This window comes from Cebus imitator, unplaced genomic scaffold, assembly GCF_001604975.1.
Source record: "Cebus imitator isolate Cc_AM_T3 unplaced genomic scaffold, Cebus_imitator-1.0 Scaffold603, whole genome shotgun sequence".
NCBI classification, from domain to species: domain Eukaryota; kingdom Metazoa; phylum Chordata; class Mammalia; order Primates; family Cebidae; genus Cebus; species Cebus imitator.
Genome location: NW_016107918.1, coordinates 634,701 through 655,522, shown reverse-complemented (window position 1 = coordinate 655,522; position 20,822 = coordinate 634,701).

Below are 20,822 nucleotides of genomic sequence, written 5' to 3'. Positions count from 1 at the left end.
TGGGCAATTTGAGTAAAATATCAGACCCTTCACAGTGCAAAACATTAAATTTGCTAAAAGTGCATTAAATATGAAGATGCAAATGACATATGAATTTTTTAAATATTTTATTCAAAGAAAAATAAAATTGCTTTTAAAATCAGTTCATAGCATGCTGCATTCCCTAACAGCAGATTTACTCAAGAGTTCCAGAGTGGTTTTATTTTACATTGTATAAGAAAAAAAGGAATCACACTCTGATTCACATAAACTCTTTTATGACTACTTCTTTAAGAGATGAGCTTTTTCCAGTCTATGCTAATTGGGGGTTTTCAACCTGAACTTCTCCAGTTCCTTCCTCTTACTTCAGAAGTGTTCTAAATCTACATTAATCCTTTCTCCTTCTTTTTGGTCCTGGAAGCATGGTGGCAAATCATTGCAAAATGGCCCCAATGTGTTATGCAGCCACGTCTTTGCGCCTTTACCTAGATCTGCTCCGTATTGAATGTGTGCTGCCCTGTGACGTACAGAGCACCTTGATTTCATCTTGGAATATGGCAGCAATGATGTTGTGTGGGTTTCAGTGTCTCGGCCTCAGGAGACCCTGCAGGCTTTTCTCCCTTGAGCCACCATTGAAGAGGCCTGGGCCATCCTGCTGGAAAGGCCACATGGGAAGAGAGGCACTAGAGGATGAAAGAGCAGCCACAGCGTTTCTCCATCCAAGCTCACCGAGTCAAGGAGTCAGACAGACCACCTTAGATCCTCTGCTGCAAACTGTGGTCACTTGAAATGTACCCAGTCGAGGTGACACAGAGCAAAGAGAAGACATCTCAGGGGAGCCCAGCCAGCACACAGAATTTTGAAAAGTAATAAAATGATGTTGTTTAAGCCTCTAAGTTTTGTGGGGCTTTTGTTTCGTTTTGAAATGGTGTCTCACTTTGTCATCCAGGCTAGAGTGCCCTGGGGTGAACACAGCTCACTGCGGCCTCCACCTCCCAGCCTCAACCCTCCTGCCTCAGCGCTTCAAGTAGCTGGGACTACAGGCAGCTGCCCCCATGCCTGCCTGATTTTTGTTTTTGTTTTTGTTTTTTTGTAGAGACAGTCAAGTAGCTGGGACTACAGGCACGTGCCCCCATGCCCGACTAATTTTTGTATTCTTTTGTAGAGACAGTGTTTCACCATGTTGCCCAGACTGGTCTCAAATTCCTGGGCTCAAGCAATCCTCCTGCCTTGGCCTCCCAAAGAGCTGGGATTACAAGTCACTGCAGCCTGTAAACTGTGGGCCACACGGTCCAGTTATTCCCCTCATTTCTGAGGATATTTGTTACATGGTAACGCATAACTGAAACAGACATCACTGCCCCTCTTCTTTTCCCAAGCTTGCTTCTTCTGAACTGTTGAGGCCCCTCTTTATCTTTCTCTAAAATCATCAGCACCCTGTTTCTCTACTTGCTCCTTTCACTTGTCCTATAACGGGCTGTAGTTTCCTCATCCAAAGAAATAAAAAGCCCCCCTCTAAACAACATCTGCAAGAAACTATTTATCTACTTGCTTCCATACACCAACAATTGCCCAGAAAAAAATACAATCTACATTCATTTTTACTCCATCTTTACTTTCCATTCAATTCTATTGTCTGGCCTGTGTTCTTATCTTTCTACAGAAAGTAACGGCTTAAAAGCCACTTAAAGCTTGCTGATCAACAGTCCTGACCTCCATCCTCATGCATTCGGAAATGTTTAGCATTTGACTCCAGCAGCCGTTATATTTTCAGACTCTCCTACTGGCTTCTACAATGATAAGCATCTCTTATTTTCTTGTAACATCTCTGGCTGCTACTCCTTAACATTTTTTCCAGCTCTTTCTCATCCAGCACCCCCCAACCCTCCCCTTGAGGCACATCTGCTGACTCTGTCCCCTCCCCCTTCTCTATCCTAAACGCTTCAATGTCCGCATCCATCAGTGTCTCAACTCTGTACTGTCAGTATCTAAAGTCTGTAACGTTGGGTTCCATTACTTTAATTGTGATCTCTAGATTACCCCAAATTGGTTTTTTTTTTTTAATGTGGTTAATGACGAGGTTACAATTTTCAGACAAATAAAATTGGCTTGATAACTGATTGAATATAGTAGATAATGGATAGTTTGACTCTTTCAGGACTTCCAAGCGTTAAACAAATACATTCTCAATTCTGAATTACATCACAGTAACTACTTAAATAATGGTAAGCCAATTCTCCTTTTTGAGATATTTAACACAATTTGCCTCTTCTGATCGCATTCCCTTCTTCCCTAAAAACCATGCTAGAATTTAAAATTGGAAGTGTTTCATTTGTCATCTACATTTTAGATTTTTTTATTCTATAGATAAGTCATAAGACAAGTAGATGTTCTGCTCTCAAGGCAGTCCATGTTATTGTTGGCCATTCTTCTCAGGGATAATGCTTAATGTCATTTGTGCATTGTATAAGGAATGTTGTTTATCAGTATATAGACCTACCATTAATAGAAGTGATGTATGGCAGGCTTTCTTGAATAATATGTATTGTAAGTTTGTTTCCTATAGTGTTATTATGCGTCAGATTTTTTTAAATAAAGCTAGTTTTTAAAGAGAATAAAAAGGCGGGGGGGCTCCAAGTTTTCCTAACCTTCTTTTCCAGGCTCTAGATTTTTGCTGCATGAACCAGCAAGCAGAACGGGCACCTCCTGAGAGCTTGTAGGAAAAACAGAATATCAGCCTCCACCCAGACTTACTGAGTCAGAATCTGCCTTAGCAGATCCCCACGTGATTTCCATCTGCATGAATATCTGAGCAGTGCTGCCCTCAAGGTGTGCCATCTCCCTTCCAAAACAAACATAATCCTTTCCCTGCTCTTGGTGACAGCCACCACAAAACCTTCCTTTCCCAGTGAGCCACTAATACTTCAGGATTTCACTACCTACTGTGTGGGAACAGATGCAGCTGAAGGATCCAATCCTTCGAGATGAACCCTGAGTGGCTGACGGGGCCTAAACTTACATTAGACCCAAGCAACCATTTGCTAAGGGTCACACACGTGCGGAGTCCCAGGAAAATGTGCCTCTTTTTGTCATCCTTGTGACCTTCAGAGCTCACCTGAACCAGCCAGTAAGAGCAAACATGCCTCAGCCAATCAGGGTTCAGCTGTGTCACCCAATCAGAACTCAGTCATGCTGGCCAATCCAAACCAGGCGGGTTTCTTCATTTGCATAATCTGACCTGATTGGGAACCTGGACAGGAAGTTCTGCTGTAAAACCTGAGCCTTTTCTTCCCTCTGTGAAACACACCTTCACATTACACCAGAAGCTGCATCTCCCCAGTTTGCAAACTGTTCACTGGAAAAAAGTTCTTTCTCCAAATTCCTATTCAGACAACCTTTGTTGACATGTGTGACAAAAACCCAAATCTTTGCATTGATCTTCAAAGTGTACTTCTCCCTTACCTGCCCTCAGCTGCAGTCTGTCATTTCCCAGGCTGGGTCCATTTGCCTCCAGGGTCTCTTCTTCTCCTGTGCCTTCTCACCTTTTTTTTTTTTTTTCTTTTTGAAATGGAGTCTTGCTCTGTCACCCAAATTGGAGTGCAGTGACACAATCTCAGCTGATTGCAACTGCTGCCTCCCAGGCTCAAGCAATTCTCCTGCCTCAGCTTCCCGAGTAGCTGGGATTACCAAAATGGGCGGATCACAAGGTCAGGAGTTCGAGACCAGCCTGGCCAACATGGCGAAACCCCATCTCTACTAAAAATACAAAAATTAGCTGGGCGTGGTGGCGGGCACCTTCTCAGTTTAGTAACGCGTGTATTACCTTTCTTGTAGACAACTGTAACCACATTCAAGCTGGGCCCTCTCCTGTGTGCCTCTCTCTCTCCCAATGCATCCTTCTTCCTGCTACTTAGGGCCAAGCTTCTGACAACCAACAAACCAAAGATAAAATCAAAATAATGAAAAATGCAAAAATTGTAAAAACAGATTTTAAAAATGACCCGAATAACGAGGAAGCCCATGATGACCTATTCTTGTTCAAAGTCACTGTGAGCTTTCCTTTTCCATGGAATTTAAAGTATCTTCTCTAGCATACCCTTCAAGACCTTCCAAAATTCAGCCCGTCTGCCCCCTTGACATGGTGTTTACACCCCATATTCTCTAGTTGAAATGGGAAAGCAATGTCAGTTCACCTGCTCACGTAATCTGGAATTCTCTTCATTCTCCTTATGGCAGTGGTTTAAATTTTACATCACCTTAGGACTCCCCGTTCCTTCTCATGTGGCTCCCCAGCACTCCAGTTTAGAAATAGGCACTGTTCATTCCTCTGAGCTATCTTAATTTACTGCAACTTATTCCACGTTTTAACACGTTACCACATTTCACTCTTCATGTGTAAATCTTCTCCACAGGACTCAGCTCCCTGAGCTGACGATGACATTTATCTCTGTAGCCCCCATAATGTCTAACAACACAGTGAACACTCAATATAGGTTTGTTGAACTCATTATTGAGTGGATTTAGATGGTCCTGAGTTCAGCACTGTNTCTGGTTATGTGTGTATATATTTACACATAACAGAGAAAAAGACATACTGTACTTGACAGCAAATAAAATGAAAATTAAACACTAAATTTAAAATACGTGTTAAAGAATAGAAATTTCCACATCGGTTTGTTTCATTATGTGTTGTGATCACTGGTGGATTTCCACCCACAAATTCCTTTGGAAATCCTGATAAACCTTGGACTGTATCACCGCAAGTGGACGTGATTACAAATACATTCTATGTGTTCTTTGTACACCCAGGTTAGCCAAAGTCCATGTTTCTTCTTCACTTTATTTATAAATAAAACTGTTGCTATGGATGTGTCATCAAAAATATGCTACCAGGAAGTAAGGGCACAACCATAAAAAATGCAACCCAGGGAAAATTGAGCAGCTCTATTCCTGCAGTATATAATTCTGTTTAAAAGAAGATTTCCTGCAGGAATGTGGGATGGAGTCTAAAGTTAAATTACATGATAGTTGAGTTTGTTGAGAGAAAAGAAAGAAAATAGCAGCTTAGAAGCTACCAAGCCCTTCCACTGTGGAATGCTATTGTGACAAGTATTTGAGTACATGACATAGTCTAAATATTTTCAACTAAAATGATCAGACTTACAGGGAAAGCCTTTCACTACATCAAGGAGCAGGAAGGAAGGAAAGATATTGTCAGCTTTTGAAATTCCATTGTAAACAAAACATGGGAAAGTCTTTTACAGGCCACGGCATATGGTCTTTCTTTTTCCTCTTTAAAAAGTAAAGACACTGCTTTCCTCGCTTTAATGGTTAACTCACCATGGCATGTTTACGGCTGATTATTCTGAAGGGACTGTACTCCCCAGTCCCTAAATGTCACAGTCCAGCAGAGAGCAACTGCAAATGGGGAAGTAAATAGCAAGGGAAAAAATAACCTGCTGCTTTAGCTTTTCTCCCAGAGAAGCATTTGAAACTTACATCAGAACTAAATGGGGGCCTTCTTCCTCCTTTCCAGGAAGGAAATTCAGGCCACCCAACGACAGTAGCCACCCCAGCAATACTCTGGACATGCTGAACTCACAGGTAGAACTGAGGGGTTTTTGCTTTTCATTTATACATTTTTGGCTGACTTTAGACGTTAAGCATGTATATGACACTACTTCCCCTATTGCTTCAAATATCGAGGGGCTAATTATGTGTTGTTCAGGCTCGATTTTTTGCTTGTTCTTTTCCTCTGGTTGCTATTTAACTGGTTTCTGTTCATTCGGTTTTTATATCAGAGAAGATTGGCAGACTGGGGAAAAGAAGGCAATAAAACCAACCAGTTAACTTCGTTACTCAGAATTGTAGGACTTTTTGTAGAAAATGCCTTAGGTTCCACGAGGGCAAGGATTGAGCTCACATTGTTGTCTTCCCAGCGTCTAGAGCTGCCCGACACATGCTAGGTACGCAACAGATTTTCTCAAAGTAAGGGAGAAAGGTGAGTCGAATCAGACATGGGGATCTGTAGATTCCCGTCTTCCATCTATATGACTTCTGAGAGCTGGCATCCATAACAGCCACAAGACACACCTCCCCCAGTCTGCACCCAGCAGTGTCGCAGTTTAGCTGTTTGGTATTACGGTGTGTTTGTGACTCTCTGATCCTCATCTAAACCCCAGGCTGCTTCAGAGTTTGTAAGGCAGGAGCTTTCAAACTGTTTCTATGCAGCCCAGAGTAAGACATAAATTTTCCACCAGTACCTAGCACACACACACCACACACACACATCACACCACAGAGAGAGAGTGGTGTGTTTTCAAAACCAAAACAAAACTTTCACAGAATGATACTCACCCTTACTATGTCAAATATACTGGTATGTTCTATTCTATTTCCTTTTTGAATGCTGTTTGCAACCTACTAGATTAATTTCAGACCAATTAATAGCTTGTGACCAACAGTTTAAAAATCACCCGTTAGGGCCACCTTCGCCAAGCGTGAGGATGGGGAAATGATTGCAGAGACTGGCCTCAGTCTTAAGTCATACGTCTGGTGAAGATCCGTGAAGGAAGTGTTGAAGAACTCTCGGCAAGTTCGACAGGTTGAGGGACTATTGGCAAGGGCCGGCAGTGCGGTGAGAAGAGCCGAAGGTGAGGCTAGAGCAGCCTTGCAGGTCTTGCTCAGAGACTTCTTGCAGTCCTTGGCTTTAGACCTTCCAGTGCTGGGGAAGAGAATAAAGGTTGCAATGGCCCCGGGCGGGTCTGGAATTCACACAGCCGCTCTGTAACCGGGCCGAGCCCACAGTGGTTCCCAGCAGGGCATCTACGGCTTTCAGCATCCCTTGTCATGGACCCCCGTCGCTCAGCCAGTGACATGCAGTCTTCACAGGGCACACGTAGTTGTGTGTTGAAGGTTATATACAAGTTTCTCAGCAAGTTTCACGCCGGTGAAGACAATGCAGCCATATCCTTAGCAATGAGAATGACGATAAAAGGGAGTCCTGCCATCGGCATTGGACAGGACGGACGCTAGGCACAACTGAGTCACCGCAAGAACCGAAAGAGCCCTCGAGGAAGCTAAAGCAGAAACCTCCACATGTGGGTGGAGCAGTGGTGCTGTCACCTTCATTATCTAGGCGCTGTTTGTTCTTGGCTTTCGTGCATTCGTTCATCACATCCTGTGTGTCTCCTCCGTGCCAGGCACTGATCTGACATCACGGATCTCTGTCCTGGTGCACCTGCGGGGCATCTGGGTGATGAGACTCTGTGCGTCGTGTCAGAAGCACAATGTGCACCTGGCCTTCACAGAGCAGTGTTGCACATCTTTCTTAGAGAAAGATCAAACTCACCTTGAAAACTATTTCCAGGACGCTCAAATTTGCTAGATGTGACCCCAAGAAGAAACGAGACGGCACGGCGTCGAGCCTACTGTAGCTAATAAAACCAAAGCTGCGTTCAGCCCACCTCACCTTCACGTCGCTTTATCCCTTCACCAAAATCATACTGAATGGCCGCCCTAGGGAAAGTGCTGTGTTAGGACCGGCACCCAAAGATGGAAGACGCAGCCCCTGCCCTCACGGTGCTCGAGGGGAGTGGGGAGACCGGCACACACACGACTCCCAGTGTGACCTGATGAGCGCTCTAAGGACATGCAAGAGAGTGCCATAAAACTGGTACGAGAGGGAAGCTTGAATCAGCCAAAGGAAGTCAGGGGCTTTTACAGGGGACATGCTGCCTGAGCACTGAAGGAAGAGCAGAAATGTGCCAGGTGGACAAAAGCAGGGCCACTCATGATGGAGGCAACATCACACGCACAGTTACGGGGTACAAAAAGAACATTCAAACTGCAGAAAGGGCCAGCCTCAGTGAGAAGGGCTGAAGGCTGGCTGCTTGTGGCCCTGCAGGCCTTGCTCAGAGAGACATCTAGCGGAAGGACACTGATTTCAGAGTCATCAGTAAACAAGTGTCCCTTAAAGCCTTGGACATGGCTGGGGATTTCTAGGACGACGAAAGAACAGGAGATGCTCCTAATTCCCAGTGTTTTCACTTACACCGGCGTGACTGCTTCCTCGTGATACTGTTCCCCAGTCCTATCCACCCGCATCCTCATCACGGCTAATGTGTATCAATTCTCTCCCAGGACTTTCACATGTAGCATCCTCTGTAATCCTCACAACAGCCAGTCAAACACGTCCTATTTGTCACATTTATCCAAGAGCACAGATCCACTGGTAAGAGTCTGGCTCGGAACCACCAGGCTGTCTGACTCCAGAGCCCCTGGGCACGCAGTCACTATGCTATCTGATATATCCATAGAGGGGTGGCCTGGACCAGGTCCCCAGGCTTCTCACCTGGATAATAAATGCTGTCTACAGAGTGCTGAGTAGCAGTGCCCTCAGGAAGAGGAGTAGCATTCTGCCTGCCACTCTTCACATGAGTGTTTACTACCAGAACTCTGTTTTTGGAATGACTTCTCACTGTTCCTTCTAGGCTACCTTTGAGACTTCTTCAAAGCTTTTAACCTAGATCAGCTGTTGCTCTTTGGCATTTATTGCGAATAATTTGCAAGGTGCAGAATCAGGACTTAGTAGAATACCCTGAAAGCCTACTGGACGAAATCACTTCCAGTGCATTTGGCAGTGGCCGTCGTGACAGCACTGTGCTTGTTTGGGCTATAAATTTCCTGGGAAATGGAGGTTAGTTTATACTTCCAACCACTGTTGGGTATAAATCAAGTGAAAACTTCTGAAGCCAGATGCTTCATTTGTTATTTTAATGTGCATTTTATTTTCTAAAAGATCCACGTGATCTTTTCCAGTCGGAAACTGAGTGGCTGAAATAATCTCTGTGTCTTTGTGGGTAGAAGCTTTCATGGTCAATCAACACTCGCTTGTCCTGTGAACTTGAACTCCTGTGTGATTTCATCGGTGACTGGATTTAAAAGTTACATCTAGCTAGCTGTGGGAGACTGCCAACTTAAAGAGCTCTCACAGAAGTCACAAAAATGCTCGGCACAAGGGGTAATAAAGTAGTTCCTTTAAAGTTAAATGAGTCATAATTCAGCATGAAGTAGACTGATTAGGGAAACGCTTACAAGTTGGCGGTTGGTTGGGGTCCTGGAGCCATCTCGGCAATCAGGATAATTCTGACGGCCCTTGGCACTAACACACAGCAGGGACGGGTCATGTCAAGAGTCCATTCAAACACTTACAGGTTCAGAGATTCAAACCCAACTTCAACCTTTTGGTGTTTGCGTTTGTTAACTGTTGGCTAAATGCCACTTCCTGCTCCCAAGAAAAGAGGCTTGAAAAAGTCTCATAAAAAATGACTTAAAAGGCTTCCCTGACTTCAAAGTGTTCTTAGGAAACAACATTTTGATGAGTTAAGTGTAAAGGAATCAGAAACATACGGATTAAATTTCCCTTAATAGAGTCATGTGTCTAAAAAGGGAGGAAGAGAAAAATGGCAAGTTTGTCATGCTCAACATGATCCAAAAAATGTCCAGTGTGGCTATTGATCCCGAGTAATCAAATCCTTCCATTCCAATACAACACCAACATAGTACTATCTAGAAGAGCATGTCAAAGGGCCCAGCTGAATAAAGACACACACCTTTGTGCAGGTCAACTACACCCGGCCACCCTCTCTAAGGTCCGTCATCCCAGCCCCCACTTGAAAGGATAATCGCAGCCTCACAGGACGGAGCTGCAAAGAACAAACAGGATTTCCAAACCATGCATGTCACTCAGGTCAGGCAGTGGGCATCCACTTGACACAACGATGTGTTCAAAGCTCGCTTTACTATCCGAATGAAGAGAATACAAACCAGCACCGCTTAGCCATGAAGTGTCTTGTAAAAGGTACCTGTATGTAGTTAATTTCCACATCATTAATCATGATTCTGTGGGTTTCTAACCTTTGAAAATAAATAAACCAATTATGATTTTCCAAGAGAGGAAAATATCTTTGGGCAAGAATAGAAGTCCAGAATATAAAAAGAAACAAAAGTCATTTGAACCAGGTGATGTGCAAATACAAACTCTGGTCAAGAATTACAGCTTGTCAGTTTTGCCACTAATTTAACTGACAGCTGATACCTGATTTATTCTGTGTTTGAACACCTTATTAAGAACAAAGCACTTAACTCGGGAGGGCAAATGAAAACAAGACCATACATGTTTGGCAGAGAAGCATTCGATACCAATGGACGTAAGTTTTGCTATTAGATACTCAATGTAACTCAAGTTGATCTTTGTATTTGGCCAAATATAACGGTATGAATTTTTATAGCATTATTGCACAAGATGGATCCTCTGTAGTTATGGCTAACTCAGACCATAAAGGAAGAATTTCTAAAAGTGGACATGTTTATTTTAATTTGCTTGTTATATGAACTGCTACTTCAGCACATAAATGAGCTGCCTTCTTAAAAAAAAAAAAAGTGGGAAGAATAGGTCCAAATTAACTGAATCCATAAGTACTTCTTCTAAATAGTACAGTTTTATTTATGTTAATATATTTCTTAGAAAAGAAAATCAACAGAATCTTCGAATACTGGCTTAAGGAATTTATTTATGTTTATATGTGATTCCAATGGAAGTAGACTGAGAAACGGATATATAAAAGTAAATAAATATTACTCTTTTATTATTTTTCTTTATTTCTTTAAATTTTATTCAGGTAGACATGCACTATTTTAGCAACTACAATGTGATTGAAAAACCAACTTCAGATTTTTCTTTATGTGTCAAAAATCACCCTATCTCTAAACATGTCTCATGACTCAAAGACCCCAGACGAAGGACCAACCTGGCCATGCTTCTGTACCTCAGCAAAGTCTGGGGTGTCAAAAATCACACTATCTCTAAACATGTCTCATGACTCAAAGACCCCAGACTGCCAATGATGTCACCTAATTTTAGCTACTAGTACAGAATTTTGAATGCTCCATGAGTGAAGAGTTTTAGGAGACCTGCTGAACCAATTTCTAAAGAGGAAAATAGCGTCAAGAGGACCAAGAAATCCTAATATTACATAAGTGCTCTAAGCAGTGATCTTACTGAATTGCTTACTAAATCGCTGGAGGGAAATATTTGCCTTAATGGATCTTGATTATCACTGAATTTACTGTGTCGTGCTTCAGAAGAGGCAATAGGTACACAGCATTCACAGGGCACACACAACAAATATCCTTTCTTTCAGTAAAGTTGATATGCAGTTTCCTATCCCTCATTCTTCTCTAAGTCTTGCAATTATCTCACCAATTTCCTTTTCATACATCTTGAATATTTTTCAGGGTGTCTTTACACATGTTGAGTAGGTATGCTCTAATGTCATATAATTGCAGGTCAGGAAGCCTTTAATCCAGCCAATACCTCCCCTTGCAGGAATGCAGCACTTGAAATTCCGCTCTTAGAGAACCACTGACATGGGTTAAATATTGTACCCTGAGGTTTTCCTTCTGAAATTTATACCCTTCCCGAAGGGCTGGGAATTAAGCCTCTGAAGCCTCTGAAACCTCAGTGTTAATTAATTCATCAAGAGCTCTGAGTATAGTTGGGGAATCCAGAGTATCGTGAGGATGAGAAGGAGAAGAGACAAGGTGATTCTAAGACAGGTTTTGCCAGGGCAAAACCAGGGCCGTTTTCCCTCAAACCAGTCCCATCTCACATCCCCAGACTGTCATCTTCTACCACCAAAATTATATTTATTCCATGTTGTAGAACAGTTTTTACATGTATCTTTAACAACTGTGTCATCCGAACATCAAATTCAAATCATGCAACATCACGTAGACGTCCCCTGAAAAGGGACAGCAGCGGCCATCCCTCTTCCCAGGGCTAAAGGCTCCTTCCTCACAGCTAGACTGCGTTTATGATCGCTGTGTTTCCTTTACTGAAAGACTTTCCGCAACTCTCAAAGCCGTTACTGGAAGGAAAGTGTGGTGAAGAAACCTGCAATGACTTGGTTTTAAGACAGGTCTGGGTCAGGTCTGGGATCAAAGCAGAGGCATAATCAAGAGTATGTTTGCAATGCACCGAGCAAAGCGTCTCCGCATCTTTCAAGGATCTTCCAGTGGTGGTGAAATAATCTTTTTCTCACAGAAGTTCAGCTCCACTTTAAAAAACTGTAATTTTAGTTTTAAGAGCTACGGTATCCACCAGCTAGCTTAGTAGGTGGTAGTGTATTCTTGGATAAACTACTTTAGTTTCAGCGTGTTGGGTGGTGAAGCACAAGCCTTTATCTTTTCTCTTTGGAGTAGATCTGGTGTACTAATTCGAATCTCTGCTATGGTTATAGCTAAGTGAAAATGATGTATTTGTACGGGGAAAAACTAAAAAAGGAGAATAGAAAAATGAAGAAACTTGATTTGTTAGGATAGGGAACATTGGGGGTTATCTTTCCACCTATAATTGTTACAATTTTGTGGAGCTGCTTTTGGTTAAGAAGAATTCTAACGCGAATCCTTTAAGTCTTGTCTGCATTATACACTGTATAATGTATAGGACCGCTGAAACCTTTGAATGATTCCGGCAGGAGATGACTCAGTAAGTTCCATAAGCTTCTTTCTTCTATCTGGGTCAAAGTGCCCTCAGTATTGAGCCAACACTCCGTGGTTCTCATCTCCGCCTATAAAACAGTCATCTAAAACCCGTGCAGAAGAGAAACAGAGCCTCAGCCCATCTCCCCAGAAAGGACAGGAGGACTCAGATAGGGAGCAGTGGCCCAGAGACCTGGGAAACACACACCCCCAGTCACCAGAGCCACAGGATGGAAACTGCCCGCACAGAGTAAGAAAATATGCAGCACTGGCGCCCTCAGTAAAGCAGGCTCGCAACCAATTTATTTTGGTCAAATGCTAATAAATTCCCTGAATTCTGGGAACTAGAACAGTGTCACGACCTGGAATGGACGACACCTCCCAGGTCCCAGTGAGGAGACCCGACTGCAGCTGAGGAACTGGATGAGAGTCAAATGAACCAGCATCCTTGCCAGTGAGCCCTTCCTCCTCCTCTTCCTCCCTTGGAGCAGAGACTTCTGAGAGTATGCTCCTGCCTCTAACCCTTCACTCAGTTTTTCCTGGCTAGAATGTTCTAGGCCTTCCCTCTAATGCATTATTTTTTTTTTGCTCTATTTGAAAGGCTCAAAGCCACTTCTGTTTGTTGCAGAAAGAAATTCCAAGCTTTCTACCCAACATTAATACTCTGCACCCCATGGATCCCATCATGGCAGTGCTCAGAAATGTTTTTGTTACCCCTATGATATTTTTTAACATACTACATTATTATATTTACTTTTGGCGTATATTTATATGTTACTGTGTTTATTTAAAATGTTATTTTTATGTTAATCACACTAATAATAATAGCACAATTATAATTAACTCTAAAAATGGGAATAATAATAAGGCTGGTCTTTGCAAATTTAAATTCCATCCCCTTGTTTAATAAACTGGGGTCTATGTTTGAAGTGCAATGGGACGTCAGATTGCTATTACATTCTCTCATTTCAGGACGGCCAGGATTTCACCCTGGTGGGAGATCATCCGGGGCAGGACTCCTTCGACCTGCAGGTGGCTGAGTCTTGAGCCTCTGCCTACAGCACCCAGGCTCTCCTCCACGTCACTGAGGCCGGCCACAGATCCCTGGCGTGAGTTTGGTGGATTCTGTTCTTCCCTTTGTCCTTTTCAAATCACCCTTGTTTCTGACCTCCTGAATCATATCTCCCTCGAGGTTCCCATCAAACCTTGGTGCTGCTTTAAACTTTTGTTTCCTTCTCAAGCATGAGTCAGCCTCTTCTCACTGACTGGAAAACAATTAAGTGCAGAGATCATCTATCCACACCAGCACCCTGGACCCATATCCCAGTGGGGCCCAGACTGAGGTACACCCTACCAGATAGAACCCGCTTCCCGCCCCAAAATAATAACACCAGTAATAATTAGTCAAGATTACCTCCAAAGAGAAGAATATGAAATGTAAAGTTAAAATATGGAGTAAAATTAAAATTGCAATATTCTCACTAACATACTTGATAAAGGGGAAGCTTTCATATTGTGTTTAGATTTTATTGTTCATTTTCCATTTTTATTTTATTACCACTAAATAATAATGTTTTAACAGAGGAATTTGGGGGGCTTGTTCTGTCTTGTTAAACTTACTTAATTTCTCATAAGCTTCTCTAAACTCACCTTCGCACATTTCGTTATTCAATAAACAGGAAGTAACTTTCTCTAGAGAATGAAAAGGGCAATTCAACATGCTCAGTGTTCACTGACTGAAATCATTTGACTTCAACGTACTAAAACACTATTAAATAAACTCTTCGTTCAGCTACATAATGTGGAAAGAATTAAGCTTCAAAACTGGCTTTATGATGCCACATGTGATCTTCCCCTAAAATCAGAACTTTAGTGTGGTGACTTGTCAGAGCACTGAGAAAGAACAGACACCTATTTTGCATTTTGAAACAAATATAATTCACAAACACATGAGTTGGTGTGTACTTTAACAGACTAATGAAAACAAACAGTTAAATCCATGATTATTGAAAAAGCACATGGGATTCTGCTGGCTGTATTCCCTTTTGGGTCCCGAGGAATGGATTCGATTCATACCTAAAAATTCCATCTTCTGCCTGGGCATGGTGGCTCATGACTGTAATCCTGGCACTTTGGGAAGCCAAAGCAGGCGGATTACCTGACGTCAGGAGTTTGAAACCAGCCTCGCCAACATGGTGAAACCTCGTCTCTTGTAAAAATTCAAAAAATTAGCCAGATGTTGCGGTGGACGTCTGTAATCCCTGCTACTTAGGAAGCTGAGATAGGAGAATCGCTTGAACCCAGGAGGCGGAGGTTGCAGTGAGCCAAGATCATGCCATTGCACTCTAGCCTGAGCAACAGAGGAAGACTCCATCTCAAAAAAAAAAAAAATTCTATCTTCTACAGTATATAGTATTTAATATATATATATACACACACAATTTATATGTAATAGATATACACATATATAAAAACATATTGTATATTTATATTATATAGTATATACACATGTAATATATATGCATATATTATATATAATATAGATTACATATATTACATATATGTATATATGCAATTATATACTATATATGTGTGTATTATGTATAAAAATGTATATAATGTATATTACATATGATATAAATATATAATATAAATACATATAATACATATAATTTAATATAAATATAGTTATATAATATTAATATTGTATAATATAAATATATTACATATTATATGTATAATATATGTATTGGATAATATATATATTTATATTATACAATTATTTGGTAATGTTATATGTATGTTATATACATATATTTATATCATGTACATATATTTATATCATATCATATGTATCATATTTATACATATATTTTATTTATCTGCATGATATACATATTGATAGATTTATAGTGTAATTAATTAATAATTAATGTAATAATTGATAGCTGATATTAATACAATATATAATACCTATAATATGTATTATAATATATATCACATAATTTATATAATTACATTGAAAAAGCACATGGGATTCTGCTGGCTGTATTTCCTTTTGGGTCTTGAGGAATGGATTTGATTTATACCTAGTAATTCCATCTTCTGGCCGGGCGCAGTGGCTCATGCCTGTAATCCTAGCACTTTGGGAGGCCAAGGCGGGCCTCGTATAATATTCATGACCTAATGAACCACATCTTCCTTTAGTTTTCCATCAAACCTTGCTTCTGCTTCAAACTTTTCTTCCTTCTCAAGCACAATTCTGTCTCTTCACACTATTATATATATATTGCTTATATACAGTACATATTTTATAGATTATAGATAACATATTATATAGTGATATATGATGATTTGTTATAAATGATAACATATTATGTATATTATATAACAGTTATACCAACATAAATATATATGCACTATGCACGTATATATGTATGTGTGTGTGTGTGTGTGTGTGTGTGTGTGTGTATAACAAAGCAGGAGTTGCAGCACCAACCACCATGCACTGAAAAATCAACCTAGAAATTTTGACTCCCCAAAAGGTTACTTGCTAATAACCTACTATTGATTGAAAGCCTTACTAATAATGTAGCTGATTAACACAGAAGTAGACTAGTATGTACATATATTTTATGCATTCACGACGTAACTTTTTCTTAATCTTTTCAGTATTGCTAGACTACATGATTCATCTGCAAGTTTTTTCAAATTGTCACAAATCTCCAAAAATGTTTCCACTATATTTATTGAAAAATGTCTGCCTATGAGTGGACCCACACAGTTGAAATTTGTGTTGTTCAATGGTCAACCACATAAGGACATAGAATCAGGATCATCTGCCACTTTTCTCCTGGTAGGTGCCAAATCATGGAATAGAGAAGGTGAGTTTTCCTGTTCTAGGGTCTAGAAGCTTGTAAAGAGAGAGAGATGTGCCAGTGTCCGAAGGTACGTACACACACACACACACGCACACACACACACGCGCACACACACGCACGCACGCACACACACGCGCGTACACACGCGCGCACACACACACGTGCACACACACACAAGCACAAATGTTTTTCACTAATGACTCATCCAAGTAACAATCTTTTCTGTTCAAACAAGGATCTAAAAATAGTGTATGTAATTCAGCCCAAAGTCTTCTGCAGAGGCAAAAATGGCATTCTAAATCCCAATAAAAACTTCATACCAAAATTTAAAATTTATTCTAGCTATCTATACTGCTTCCTTTTAATAACAGTAATGCTCTTGAAATCAACCATTTGAATAAACACTGGAATTGATTCTAACATTGGCATTGTGCTTCTTTTGGCTTTTATCAGAAGTTTCACCAAAACGAAATAGCATTTATGAAGAAGGCTGATGAAATACTTGTGGCCTGAAATAAAAGGTTGAATCTGTTCCCCTCTCCCTCCCCCCACCTCTTTCTCTCTCTCTCTCTCTCTCTCAGATTCACTATCTATCAAGTCACAAAGCTGAATCAAGCTTATGTTAATATAAAGGCAGATCAGGAGCTACCAGATAAAAGTATTCAACTCTACTCAGAGGCCGTTTTCTTTTTCGCCATTTGTGTGGATAACTTGCACTAGCATACCATTCACACAGTTGGAAGTAACCAGGGTTTTTTTTTTTTTTTACCTATAGCAAAATCAGCTAATTGGATTTGTCATTGCACATCATAAGCACCAGATTTAAATACGAACTGAAAAGAAACACATTCAGCTGATAAATAGCAGAAATCACTTTTGAGAGTGATTATATGGGGAGCAGTTATACATTTCATTTTTTTGGCCTAGAAACTTATATTTTTGCATGGAATAAACTGGGCATAAAGCATATATTAAAGTGTAAACGGTTTATCCTAGTGGCTGATTTAAAAAACATTAATTTGAACTCAACTTATTAAATTTATTTACAATTTAAAGTGAATAATTCGGACGATTATCTGGAAAGTAGAATTTTGACCCAAACATCCTCACACTGAAGTAAAAGTATTGGCAGATTTGATTTATATCCATCCTCTTCCTCCTCCTCTTCTCTGTTATTGTCACCATCTTCTTTTGCTTTGGTAAAAACAATGAACTTAGCATCCTTCCAACTCCATAGTGTAGAAATTCTTACAGCAACATAAAAACATAAGCCCTAATCCTACTAAGAACCAAATGGATAAACTTACTAAGAGTATTCCTCATTATAGAATATTGGTACATTGGCTACATTTTTGTATACTTTCTACATATACTTGGGTGTATTTGTGATTGGAAATAGTTCCTCCTAAAAAATATACAAACACTGCACAACCTATAGGCTGTTTGTACAGAGAACTCTAAAATTCCACCTTCATAAAGTGAAAATCTTGCCTCCAAAGAAATTATTTATTTGGCTGTACCTGGAAAGCAAAGTTAAATAAAGAATTGTTGGAGTTTATTACATGATATTATCAAGTCTAGAAGTACGATATAAGGTAAACTATGAAGTAACTGATTCTTAAAAGTTCTTTTTTGGCCGGGCACAGTAGCTCACGCCTGTAATCCCAGCACTTTGGGAGGCCGAGGCAGACAGATCACCTGAGGTCAAGAGTTTGAGACCAGCCTGGCCTGGTGTAGGTACAGACAGATGAAACCCTGTCTCCACTAAAAATACAAAAATTAGCCTGGCATGGTGTAGGTACTTATAATCCCAGCTACTTGGGAAACTGAGGCAGGAGAATCGCTCAAACTTGAGAGGCAGAGGTTGCAGTGAGCTGAGATCGTGCCACTGCACTCCAGTCTGGGTGACAAAGTGAGAGTCCATCTCAAAAACAAAAAAGTTCTTTTTCATTCTGAAGTCCAGCCTCATGCCAGTAGGAAGTATATGCTTGACTCTGGTAAATCACCTTCCTATATTTAATGGTCTACCAAAATTTGAAATCAGGAAAGAATATTTTCTGAGAGCACTTTAGAGTAGACATTGGGTTGTTCCCATTTTTTCCTACGGCTCTTAGGATCTGTGAATGGGGACTGATGTTAGTGAAGACTAAAATCAATATGAAGCGATGATCATAGGCATCGTCCTTCCTGTCCAGCTCTGGGCCTCTCTAGGGCATGGCATGTGCAATATCATTTCATCTGGAAGCTCCTCAGTGGATGAATGAGTGTTCACTAAGTTAGAGCTTCCTCGGTGCTGGGAAATTGGCTGTCACATGTTTTGTGGAAGCTGGTAGTTAGACCGTGAGGACCTGCCGTGCTTGCGAAGGCTGTGTAAAGAAAGCAGAATGTGACAAAGGAAAAGAAAGGCAGTAAAAGGAGCTGGGAATTGCGTGATGGTCTGCAACTTCTTTTCCTAGTCTGGACTAACTGTAAAATATATTTAAAAACTGAGCTTCTTGGGGAAAACAAAAAAAGGTGTCTAGCATAAAATTTAGGGTCTTCCAATTAAAGAATTTTTCAGAAGATGATTTTGCAAAAATAAAGAAAAACTATTGACGTGATTTGAAATCATTATAAGGCTAAAGCATAAACAAATACATAAGAAAATTGAATATTGATCAGAAATCCCTGAATATTCTATGGCTTTTCTGTTCTGTTAAAAGCACTAACAGAGAAAATTATCAATGTGTTTGCAAGTATATAAAAATCTGACAAGATAAATATTCCATGCTAATGGTCAGCCTTATTTGCCTATAAATACATATCTTAAAGGCAAATCAAACATATTATTTTATAATTTTTTTTAAATATAAGGTTCCAAATGTACTATAGGAAAGAAAAAGTAGTATCTTTTCTTCATCCAGTGTATGCAAAAAAATTTATCTAACCTAAGTTTTATGTTACAGGGGCACCTTCAGAAATAAAGACCTAAAGAAAACTGTGATGTTGTTGCTGAGGCAGAGTCTCACTCTGTCACCCAGGCTGGAGAGCAGTGGTGCGATCTCGGCTCACCTCAACCTCCACCTCCTGGGCTCAAGCAATTCTCCTGCCTCAGCCTCCCGGGCAGCTGGGACTACAAGCACACACCACCACGCCAGGCTAATTTGTTGTATTTTTAGTAGAGACAGCATTTCACCATGTTGGCCAGGATGGTCTCAATCTTCTAACCTCATGATCCGCCCGCCTCGGCCTCCCAAAGTGCTGGGATCACAGGCGTGAGCCACCGCGCCTGGCCCAAAACCGTATTTTTATGCTTAGGGTTGATGAAGAACAGACAGCCTGTAGGAGGATGACTGAACACATAGGGGCATGAGCAAACAGTTATTAACTGGGGGATTTAGCAAGGTCTGTCTGTCCAGATTCTTCTTGGCCCCTGAGGCTAGCACAGGGCCTATCTGGAGCGAGGGTCTTATCGGCCCCCTTCCAGCTGGGTGGGGCAGAGAAGTCTCTTCATGGCCTCAGAGGAGAAGGTAAGAGAGTGACCTTCCTAGCGTCTGGGCTTTCTCATTTTCCTTCAGCGGAAAACGTTCAGTAGGCCAAGGCACCATATTTTGGGGAAGCATTTCCTTCACTTGATCAGTACAAGCCAATGAAAGTCGTATCACTTTTTCAATTTAACCCTAAAATGTATCTCTTGTTGGCAATATAGTGATGCATGTCATTTTTCCTTGCTTTTATAACAAAAGAAAATAAAGTTAGGAATCTTAACGGATTAATTCTCATGTTTGCAAATGACTCCATTTTATGATTTCTTCGGGTGCAGGAAAACCATTCCTTGATGGTGTTATGAAGTCCTAGAAGCCATAGAGGCTTCACCTTTTTGACCCCTGTAACATGTGCACACAAGCCGATACTTAAAACCAACAAACCTGAAGAGAGTTGCCTTTTAAAGCTGGCTTCACGGCCATTGGAGTGATTTCAATGATACAATTTTACCTAAATTCATCAGGGACGAAAATCAATGGCTTAGAGAGCACATCTGTTGTTTCCTGTTACTGCCTCACACAGTCTGGAGTCCCTGAGGATCCATACTGTGGCACATAGCAAAAAGCAATTGCTGGATTGATTGATATTTCAATACGCTGACTTTTATGAAGGTGAGTTAGACTGAACAATAAAAAGGGGTATATTGTTTTGTCTATTTCTTAAGATATTTATGTTCCCACTCGAAATGTAAATGATCCCTATGATTGCCTGATAGGATGAAGCATGCCAGCAGAAGTCGGGGCTAATTGTACTATTAGATTTCTTTTTTTTTTTGAGACGGAGTTTCACTCTTGTTACCCAGGCTGGAGTGCAATGGCGCGATCTCGGCTCACCGCAGCCTCCGCCTCCTGGGTTCAGGCAATTCTCCTGCCTCAACCTCCTGAGTAGCTGGGA